Source organism: Hylobates moloch, unplaced genomic scaffold (genome assembly GCF_009828535.3).
Source record: "Hylobates moloch isolate HMO894 unplaced genomic scaffold, HMol_V3 SCAFFOLD_18, whole genome shotgun sequence".
Taxonomy (NCBI): Eukaryota; Metazoa; Chordata; class Mammalia; order Primates; family Hylobatidae; genus Hylobates; species Hylobates moloch.
The window spans coordinates 39,204,097-39,214,389 of NW_026652293.1; the positions used below are offsets into that span (position 1 = coordinate 39,204,097).

The window sequence follows — 10,293 nt, forward strand, 5'->3', positions numbered from 1 at the left end:
TCTCCCGGTCTCCCGGGTTCAAGTGATTCTCCTGCCTCAGCCTCCCGAATAGCTGAGATTTACAGGCGCCCCCACACCCAGCTAATTTTTGTATTTTTAGGACAGACGAGGTTTCACCATGTTGGCCTGCCGGGTCTGAAACTCCTGACCTCAGGTGATCCACCCGCCTCGGCCCCAAAGTGCTGGGATTACAGGCATGAGCCACTGCACCCTGCCAGGTTTGTGCTTTTTGGACAGGTGGGGCTGTGTGTTGTACCTGTCTGCTAACAAATGTTCATACACCTGGGCATGGTGGCTCATACCTATAATCCTGGCACTTTGGGAGGTCGAGTGGGAGGATCGCTTGAGGCCAGGAGTTTCAGACCAGCCTGAGCAACATAGTAAGACCTCGTCTCTACAAACAATTTTAAAAAACCCACTGTGGTGGTGTGCACCTGTAGTCCTAGCTACTCAGGAGGCTGAGGCAGGAGTATTACTTGAGCCAAGGAGGTCGAGGGTATAATGAATCCTAGTCTCACCACTGCACCCTAGCCTGGGTGGCAGAGTGAGACCCTGTTTTTAAAAAAAAAAAAAAAGTTCAGTCTGGGCGTGCTGGCTGACGCCTATAATCCCAGCACTTTGGGAGGCTGATATAGGAGGATCACTGGAGCCCAGGAGTTCAAGACCAGCCTGAGCAACATGGCGAAATCCTGTCTCTACTAAAAGTACAAAAAATTTGGTGGGCCTGGTGGCATGCACTTGTAGTTCCAGCTACTGGGGAGGCTGAGGTGGGAGGATCACCTAAGCCTGGGAGGTCAAGGCTGTGGTGAGCCATGATTGTGCCACTGCACTCCAGCCCAAGCAATAGAGTGAGACCCTGTCTCAAGAAAAAAAAAAAGTTCATACAGGTGCAGACTCAGTCTGAGAGTCGTTCTAACAGGTAAAATACCTCCAGTGGCAAGGCGGCAAGGGAGGAGGCTTGTGTTTCTTTCTGCCTCTAGCCACTGGAGGCAGAAAAGAACTCAGCAATTGTGAATGACCACAGACTGGAAAAAAAGGGGAGTGTTCTCCAGGCTCTCAAAGTTTAGTGTTTAGAATTATCAGAAGAGCTTGTTAAAACTCAGATTTTTTTGGCCCTACCCCAGAGATTGTGATGCAGTTGGTCTAGGCTAGAGCATACATTTGCACCTTTCCTAGGTGATGCTGATGATGGTGGCCTGCAGTCACATCTTGAGCAGCAGTGCCGTCTATGCCAATGGATAGTGTGTGCAAAGGCCTAAGGGTGTGAGAGTCCGGCTCATCCTGGGATAAGTGCTTAGTGAGACCAGAGTTAATACGACTGCTGGAGGTTAAGGTGGAGGCTAAATTATGAAGAGCCTAACATCCATGCTGAGTTTAGACTTGACCCTGAGTCCACCGAGAAGCTACCTAATTAGGTATACAAATACTTAGGGTCCTCTGGTGGTGGGGTGGCAGAGGCCAGATCTCAAGCCATCTGCTCCTGAGGGTTCTGGGATGGTAGAAGTGGTGATGGTGACTGCACCACAGTTGTGGACACCAGAGGGGGCAGGGGGCTGGAAAGGGGTTGAGAACAAGGATAGTGGACACTTCTGCACTTTCCCTAAGGCAAGGCCATCTCCCTAGAGTGGTCCGTTCAAGGTCTCATGATGTCTGATGCTTGATTTGTGAATTTGGAGGGTGTTTTTGGATGAGATCAACATTTTTTGTTTGTTTGTTTTGTTTGTTGTTGAGATAGGGTCTTGATCTTTCTCCCAGGCTGGAGTACAGTGGCGCCATCTCAGATCACTGCAGCCTCTGCCTCCTGGGCTCAAGTGATCCTCCCACCCTCAGCCTCTGGAGTAGCTGGGACTTCAGGCACGTGCCACCATGCCCAGCTATGAAACGTTCTTCACAGAAAATTATCTTCTGGGTCTTGAACCAGCTGGCCCATGGTGTAGATTTTGGACTTGCCCACCTGTATAACTGCAAAAGCTAATTCCTTATGATAAATCTTTCTAAATACATACACATCCTCTCGGTTCAGTTTCTCTGGAGAACCCTGACTAATGCAATGTTGGACAGGAAGTTTCTGCTCTCAGTCTTTAAGAACATGTGAATCCTATTCCTCATGGCATGGGGGCCACTGGATATGTTTCTTTTCTTTTTGGGGGGAGTGGGGGAGGAGGAACAGGGTCTCACTCTGTTGCCCAGGCTGGAGTGCAGTGTGTGATCATCGCTTACTGCAGCCTCGACTTCCAGGCTCAAGTGATCCTCTCACCTCAGCCTCCAAAGTAGGTGGGGCTGCAGGTGCGTGCCACCGTGCCAGGCTGATTTTTTAAGTAATTTATTATTTTTGAGATAGGGGCCTTACTCTATCACCCAGGCTGTAGTGCACGATCATGGCTCCCTGCAGCCTCAATATCCCTGGGCTGAGGTGATTCTACCACCTTAGCCTCTGGAGTAGCCAGGACTACAGGTGTGTGCCACCATGCCCGGCTAATTTTTGTGTTTTTTTTAGAGACGGGATCTTGCCATGTTGCCCAAGCCGGTCTCAAACTCCTGCGCTCAGGCAATCCGTCCACCTCAGTCTTCCAAAGTGTCGGGATTACATGTGTGAGCTATTGAGCCCAGCCTAATTTACTTTTTGTGGAGACCAGGTCTCACTATGTTGCCCTAGCTGGTCTCAAACTCGTGGGTTCAAGTGATCCTCCACTTTAGCCTCCCTGGAGTGTTTTCAGACAGCTATCCTGAAGTTCCCAGGAGAGTAACACATGGCTCTGGGGTTGAGAGGAGTTGAATGACGGGGTCCGTTTAAGACATTATCATTTCTTCTGTTCTCCTGGGAGAGTAATGCTGGGGGCATGCCCAGTAAAGCCATTAGGCAGGAGGAGCCATTGAAACACCACATCTGTCATCAACTGTGTCTATCTAGAGAAGAAGAATGTTTAAACCATGAGGGAGGGTATCCAGAGTGCCCGGCCTTGGAAATTCTTCCCAGGATGTAGGGATGTAGGGTGAGTGGATAGACTAGGTCTTCTTTGTCCACATCCAAAAGATGTGTCCTTTTTTCATTTGTTTGTTTTCTTCTACTCTTTATTTTAATCTTCTTTAAATCTTCTGCTTGTGTTTAGGGAGAACTGAAATAAACTTACAAATTCAGGCTGTGCACACAGATGTTTATAGTAGCTTTATTCCTAATTGCCAAAACTTGGAAGCAACCAAAATGTTCTTTAGTAGGTAAATGGATAAACTGTGGTACATCCAGACAATGGAATATAACTCAGTGCTAAAAAGAAATGAGCTATCAAGCCATGAAAAGACATGGAAGAAGGGCTGGGTGCGGTGGCTCACGCCTGTAATCCCAGCACTTTGGGAGGCCGAGGCAGGTGGATCACCTGAGGCCAGGAGTTCATGACCAGCCTGGCCAACATGGCGAAACTCCGTCTCTACTAGAAATACAAAAATTCGTTGGGTTTGGTGGCGCACGCCTGTAATCCCAGCTACTCAGGAAGCTGAGGTAGGAGAATCGCTTGAACCTGAGAGGCGGAGGTTGCAGTGAGCCGAGATTGTGCCACTGCACTCTAGCCTGTGAGACAGAGAGAGACTCCATCTCAAAAAAAAAAAAAAATTGGTTTGCATGGTTGGGAAGGGGGTTGGAGAAGAATAGGGAGCACACGAAGAACTTTTAGGGCAGTGGAAATATTCCATATACCTTTATGGTAGGCACATGTCATATATTTGTCCAAACCCATAGGATGTACACCACCAAGATTCAACCCTCAGGTTGAATATGGAGTTTGGGTGAGGATGATGTGTCAATATAGGTTCATTCATTGTAGCAAATGTACCACTCTGGTGGAGGATGTTGATAATGGGAGAGGCTGTGTGAGTGAGGGCACAGGTATGTGGGAAAGCTCTGCACCTTCCTCCCAATTTTGCTGTCAACTTAAAACTGCCTTTTAAAATTTTTTTGGAGACAGGGTCTTACTTTGTGACTCAGGCTGGAGTGGAGTGGTGCAAACACAGCTCACTATAGCCTCAACCTACCAGGCTCAAGCAATCCTCCCACCTCAGCCTCCCGAGTAGCTGGGACTATAGGCACACGCCATCATGCCTGGCTAAGTTTTGTATTTTTTGTAGAGATGGGGTTTCACCATGTTAGCCAAGCTGGTCTCCAACTACTGGGCTCAAGTGATCCTCCCACCTTGGCCTCCCAAAGTGTTGGGATTACAGGTGTGAGCCACTGTGCCTGGCCAAAACTGCTCTTAAAAATAGTCAACACAGCGAGAGCCCCGTTGCTACAAAAAGTTAAAAAAAAAAAAATTAGCCAAACGTGGTGTCGCACACCTGTAGTCCCAGCCAGTTGGAGAGCTGTGGTGGGAGGGTCACTGGAGATGGGGAGTTTGAGGTCACAGTGAGCCATGATTGCATCACTGCACTCCAGCCTGGGTGACAGAGCGAGACCCTGACTCAAAAGAGAAAAAAAAGGCTCTCGAGAATATTTCGAACTAATATGGTAGCCATGTGTGAGTACTCTACAGTAGTTTGCTAATTTGGTGAATTCCCACTAAGGTTTATGGAGAACTCTTAGGGCTGCAAGCTAGTGGGGGACTGGGCTAGTCACTTCCTTTCTCTGGCATGCTTCTCCCACTTGTAAAATGGGAGGAGTGCTATAGCAGGCAGGACAGACTCCCAGTTCTGAGGTTGCCTCCGTTTCAAAAAACCTGATTCTAGAAAGAGGATCAGGGTATATGTTTGTTCCTGTATAATTTTGCCAAGCACAGGTCCTGATACCCAACAGCAATCTCTCAGGGACCCAAGACCAAATCAACTTTCTTGCTTCTTCCTTCACATGAGTGGAAATTGATATGCTGCTCAGGCAAGGCAGGGGTGAGAGTCTTTTATACACCGTCACACACACACACACACACACACACACACACACACACACACACACACACAAATGACTCTTCCAAATGTCAGTTTATCTTGGGATTGTGTAGAGAGTGAAATGTTTCTTTTTTTGTCTTTACTTAAATATAGAGCATCTGAAGATTGAAAGTCAAGCTGTCAAAAACTTAACATTTGCACTAGGCTGGCATACAACTGAGACTATAACCTAAATTTAAATTTTTGTGTTAAAAAAAGTCTCACTGTTCTGGTTGACTTCAATAGAAAAAATATAAATAAAACATAAAATTAAGAAGAAAATTGGGTGCAAAAAATTTTAGTTGTGCCAGACAAGGTGGCGTGCACTTGCAGTCTCAACTACACAGGATGTTGAAGTGCAAGGATTGCTTGTGCCCAGGAGTTCAAGGCCAGCCTGGGCAACATAGCAAGATCCTTGTCTCTTAAAAAAAAAAAAAAAGAACAAGAAAAGGAAAGAAGGAAGGAAAGAAAGAATTAAGACTTATGTATGGTTCATGAAACAACTGTTTCACGTGCTCACTTTGAAACTTGAAAACCAGTGCTGTAAGGAAAGGAAATGTTGCTTGATCTCCCACGGTAAGAAGGCTGTAGGCTGGGCACGGTGACTCATGCCTGTAATCCCAGCACTTTGGGAGCCCGAGGTGGGCAAATCACAAGGTCAGGAGTTCAAGACCAGCCTGGCCAATATGGTGAAACCCTGTCTCTACTAAAAATACAAAAATTAGGCGGGCATAGTGGCACGTGCCTGTAGTCCCAGTTACTCAGGAGGCTGAGGCAGGAGAATTGCTTGAACCCAGGAGGCAGAGGTTGCAGTGAGCCAAGATCACGCCACTGCACTCCAGCCTGGGCGACAGAGCAAGACTCCATCTCGAAAAAAAGAAACAAAAAAAAGGCTGTCGTTCTGATCCTGATAATGAATATTCCTGAAGAGGGGATATCTTCCCTAGGTCACCTGGGCAGGTGTGGCTGTGAACAGGGGTTGAGGAAGGATGCCAACCACTGAGTCAAATGGGCTGTCAATTCTAGAAGTTAAGAGAAACCAGGGACCTTATTGGTAGAGTGCTCCCTTAAGTGTAAAATGCTTACAGGGAATTGAATAATCATACTGTGAGACATTTATTCCCAGTAGCATCAAGGATACAGGACTTTTGCTTCTGCATGAAGGATGAGGTGCTCTGGGAATTGCCCTCCCACTGTAGTAAACAACTAGAAAAATGGATGTAATATATGAAACATTTTCAGACATCAGACAACAGGCAGCATAGGATTTTGATCCCTGCAAGAAGGAAAACAAGGTAAATTCTACAACTGTCCCAGTTTTACCCCTGGAGGCAGTATCCATGCCACACTCAGGAAGGGGAAACTCACACAGAGTCCACGAGTAGAAGAGAAAGAGATCCACGTTCAGGGAGGCCAGCCAAGTTGGCTAGAACATGTAGTGTCTGGAAAGGAGGGAGCTGTAGATTGAGAGAGCTATGGAGATCGCCTCTTTGTCAAATACTCACCTGCACATGCACGAAAGGGCCAGGAAAGAAACATTAGAGGTTGGCTGGGCATGGCGGCATGGATCCTGGCCGCCGCAGCGCCTCTGCTCTGTGGGATCTGTGGGTTTCTTCTTCTCCACCGTGTTCATCGGATGTTTGCCTCCCAGACTGAGAGGGAGCTAAACGTGACCCAAATTCTCAAAGAAAACTTTCCTTAGCTACAGCTATCAAAGTCACTGACATTTCAGGAGGTTGTCGGTGATGCATGAAATTAAAATTGCATCAGAAGAATTTAAGAACTGTCCAGCAGCACCAGATGGTTATTAGGCATTAAAAGAATAACTCAAAGGGGTGCATGGATTGAGAATACTTACCTCTGTCCCTAAACGTTGACCATGCCCTGGCAGCATAGATGCTGCTGCTTAAAACCATCAGGCTGTGCCTGATGAACTTGGCCAGGCGGTGGCTTACGCCTGTAATCCCAGCACTTTGGGAGGCCAAGGCAGGCAGAACACGAGGTCAGGAGATCGAGACCATCCTGGCTAACACGGTGAAACCCCGTTTCTACTAAAAATACAACAAATTAGCCAGCTGTGGTGGCGGGAGCCGGTAGTCCCAGCTACTCAGGAGGCTGAGGCAGGAGAATGGCGTAAACCCGGGAGGCGGAGCTTGCAGTGAGCCGACATTGAACCACTGCACTCCAGCCTGGGCGACAGAGCGAGACTCCATCTCAAAAAACAAAACAAAACAACAACAACAACAAAAAACCTTGGATGAACTTGACTGACACCATTCTTCCCTAGGCATTTGCCAAAAAATCTATATATTTTGTTCATATACATTTCCATATTTATAGAAAATATGTAATCGATTTAGATTTGAATTTTTTTTTTTTTTGAGATAGAGTCTCTGTTTAGGCTGGAGTGCAATGGCACGATCTTGGCTCACTGCAACCTCCGCCTCCTGGGTTCCAGCGATTCTCCTGCCTCAGCCTCCCAAGTAACTGGGACTACAGGCGTATGCCACCATGCCTGGCTAATTTTTTGTATTTTTAGTAGAGATGGGGTTTCACCATAGTAGCCAGGATGGTCTCATCCTGACCTCATGATCTGCCTGCCTCAGCCTCCCAAAGTGTTGGGATTACAGTCGTGAGCCACTGTGCCCGATGCCCAGCCTAGATGTTAATTAAAGGAAACAAACAGCTGAAACAAACCAACCAAAGAAGAATGATCAGAAAGCAGTTCCTGGAGTTCAGACAGGACTGTGAATAGCTTCTACCTGTCAGAATGGAAAGACCTTATAATATGATAGACATTGGGTAGAATTTTCAGAATAGTGCCTTAATAGTGGGGCAAAATTACCCCTAAAATTAAAGGCTGTATTTAAAGGCTGTATTAGACTCACCCTAAGAAAGCTTAAAAGCAAGACTTGAAAGGATCAAACTGATCACAAGTAACTTAACCGCATGCAAGAACAGTCCAATGCTATTTAAAGAAATACAACAGCCAGGCATGGTGGCTTATGCTTGTAATCCCAGGACTTCAGGAGGTTGAGGCAAGTGAATCGCTTGAGCCCAGGAGCTTGAGACCAGCCTGGGCAACATAGCAAAACCCCGTCTCTACAAAAAAAAAAATACAAAAAAAATTAGCTGCATTGGCCAGGTGTGGTGGCCCACACCTGTAATCCCAGCACTTTGGGAGGCTGAGGCAGGCAGATCACCTGAGGTTGGGAGTTTGAGACCTGCCTGACCGACATGGAGAAACCCTGTCTCTACTAAAAATACAAAATTAGCTGGGTGTGGTGGTGCATGCCTGTAATCCCAGCTACTCAGGAGGCTGAGGCAGAAGAATCGCTTGAACCCGGAAGGCAGAGGTTGCAGTGAGCCGAGATCGCACCATTGCACTCCAGCCTGGGCAACAAGAGAGAAACTCCATCTCAAAAAACAAACTAGCCAGTATTGGTGGCATGTGACTGCAGTCCCAGCTAATCGAGAGGTTGAGGTGGATCACCTGAGCCTGGAGGTAGAGGCTGCAGTGACTGCACCATGGCACTCTAGCCTGGACAACAGAGACTCTGTCTCAAAAAAACAACAGGCCAGGCGAGGTGGCTCATGCTTGTAATCCCAGCACTTTGGGCAGCCGAGGCGGGTGGATCATCTGAGGTCAGGAGTTTGAGACCAGCTGGGCCAACATGGTGAAACCTCGTCTCTACTAAAAATACAAAAATTAGCTGGGCGTGGTGATGTGCGCCTGTAATCCCAGTTACTCGGGAGGTTGAGGCAGGAGAATCATTTGAATCTGGGAGGCAGAGGTTGCAGTGAGCCGAGATTGCACCACTGCACTCCAGCCTGGGCAACACAGCAAGAATCCATCTCAAATTAAAACAAAAACAAGACAAAAAAAAACTTGGCCGGGCACAGTGGCTCACATCTGTAATTCTGGCACTTTGGGATGCTGAGGCAGGAGGATTGCTTGAGTTCGAGACCAGCTTGGGCAACATAGGAAGACCCTGTCTCTACAAAAAAGAATGAGCTGAGTGTGGTGGCGTGCAACTGTAGTCTCAGCTACTTGGGGGTTTGAAGAGGGAGGATTGCTTAAGCCCAGGAGGTCAAGGCTGTAGCGAGCCATGATTGCGTGACCATACTCCAGCCTGGGCAACAGATTGCAGACTCTGTCTTTTTTCCCCTTGAGACAGTCTCACTCTGTTGCCCAGGCTGGAGTGTAGTGGCATGATCTTGGCTCACTGCAACCTCTGCCTCCCGGGTTCAAGGGATTCTCCTGCCTCCAGAGTAGCTGGGATTACAGGCATGTGCCACTACACTTGGCTAACTTTTGCATTTTTAGTAGAGATGGGGTTTCACCATGTTGGCCAGGCTGGTCTCAAACTCCTGACCTCAAATGATCCACCCACCTCGGCCTCCCAAAGTGCTGGGATTACAGGTGTGAGTCACTGCTCCTGGGCTGTAATGCATCTATTATTATTATTTTATTTATTTATATTTTAAGACAGTCTCCCTCTGTCACCTAGGCTGGAGGACAATGGCACAATCTCGGCTCACTGCAACCTCCACCTCCCAGGTTCAAGCCATTCTGCCTCAGCCTCCTGAGTAGCTGGGACTACAGGCGTGCACCACCACGCCTGGCTAATTTTTGCATTTTTAGTAGAGACGGGGTTTCACCATGTTGGCCAGGCTGGTCTTGAACTACTGATCTCAGGTGATCCGCCTGCCTTGCCTCCTAAAGTGCTGGGATTACAGGTGTGAGTCACCATGCTCGGCCTATAATGCATCTATTCTAGTGCCCAGCAACATAGTTGGCAATAAATATATGAGACAGCTATAAATGGATTCCATATTTGTTTTTGAAACAGTCTCACTCTGTCACCCAGGCTGGAGTACAATGGCGCGATCTTGGCTCACTGCAACCTCTGCCTCTCAGGTTCAAGTGATTCTTGTGCCTCAGTCTCCCAGTAGCTGGAATTACAGGCACCCACCATGACGCCCGGCTAATTCTTTTTTTTTTTTTTGAGACGGAGTTTCCCTCTGTTGCCCAGGCTGGAGTGCAGTGGTGCAATCTCGGCTCACTGCAAGCTCTGCTTCCCAGGTTCATGCCATTCTCCCACCTCAGCCTCCGGAGTAGCTGGGACTACAGGTGCCCGCCACTACACCTGGCTAATTTTGTTTTTGTATTTTCAGTAGAGATGGGGTTTCACTGTGTTAGCCAGGATGGTCTTGATCTCCTGACCTCGTGATCCGCCTGCCTCAGCCTCCCAAAGTGCTGGGATTACAGGCGTGAGCCACCACGCCCTGCCTCATTTTTGTATTTTTAGTAGAGACAGGGTTTTGCCATGTTGGCCAGCCTGGTCTTGAACTCCTGACCTAGGTGATCCATCTGCCTCGGCC

At 47.8% G+C, this 10,293-nt stretch overlaps 1 pseudogene; it reads left to right on the plus strand.

The window, feature by feature from the left end:
* Window positions 1-6,463: 6,463 nt before the first annotated feature.
* Window positions 6,464-7,195, plus strand: LOC116458002 (bolA-like protein 3; annotated as a pseudogene).
* The last annotated feature ends 3,098 nt before the right edge of the window (window positions 7,196-10,293 follow it).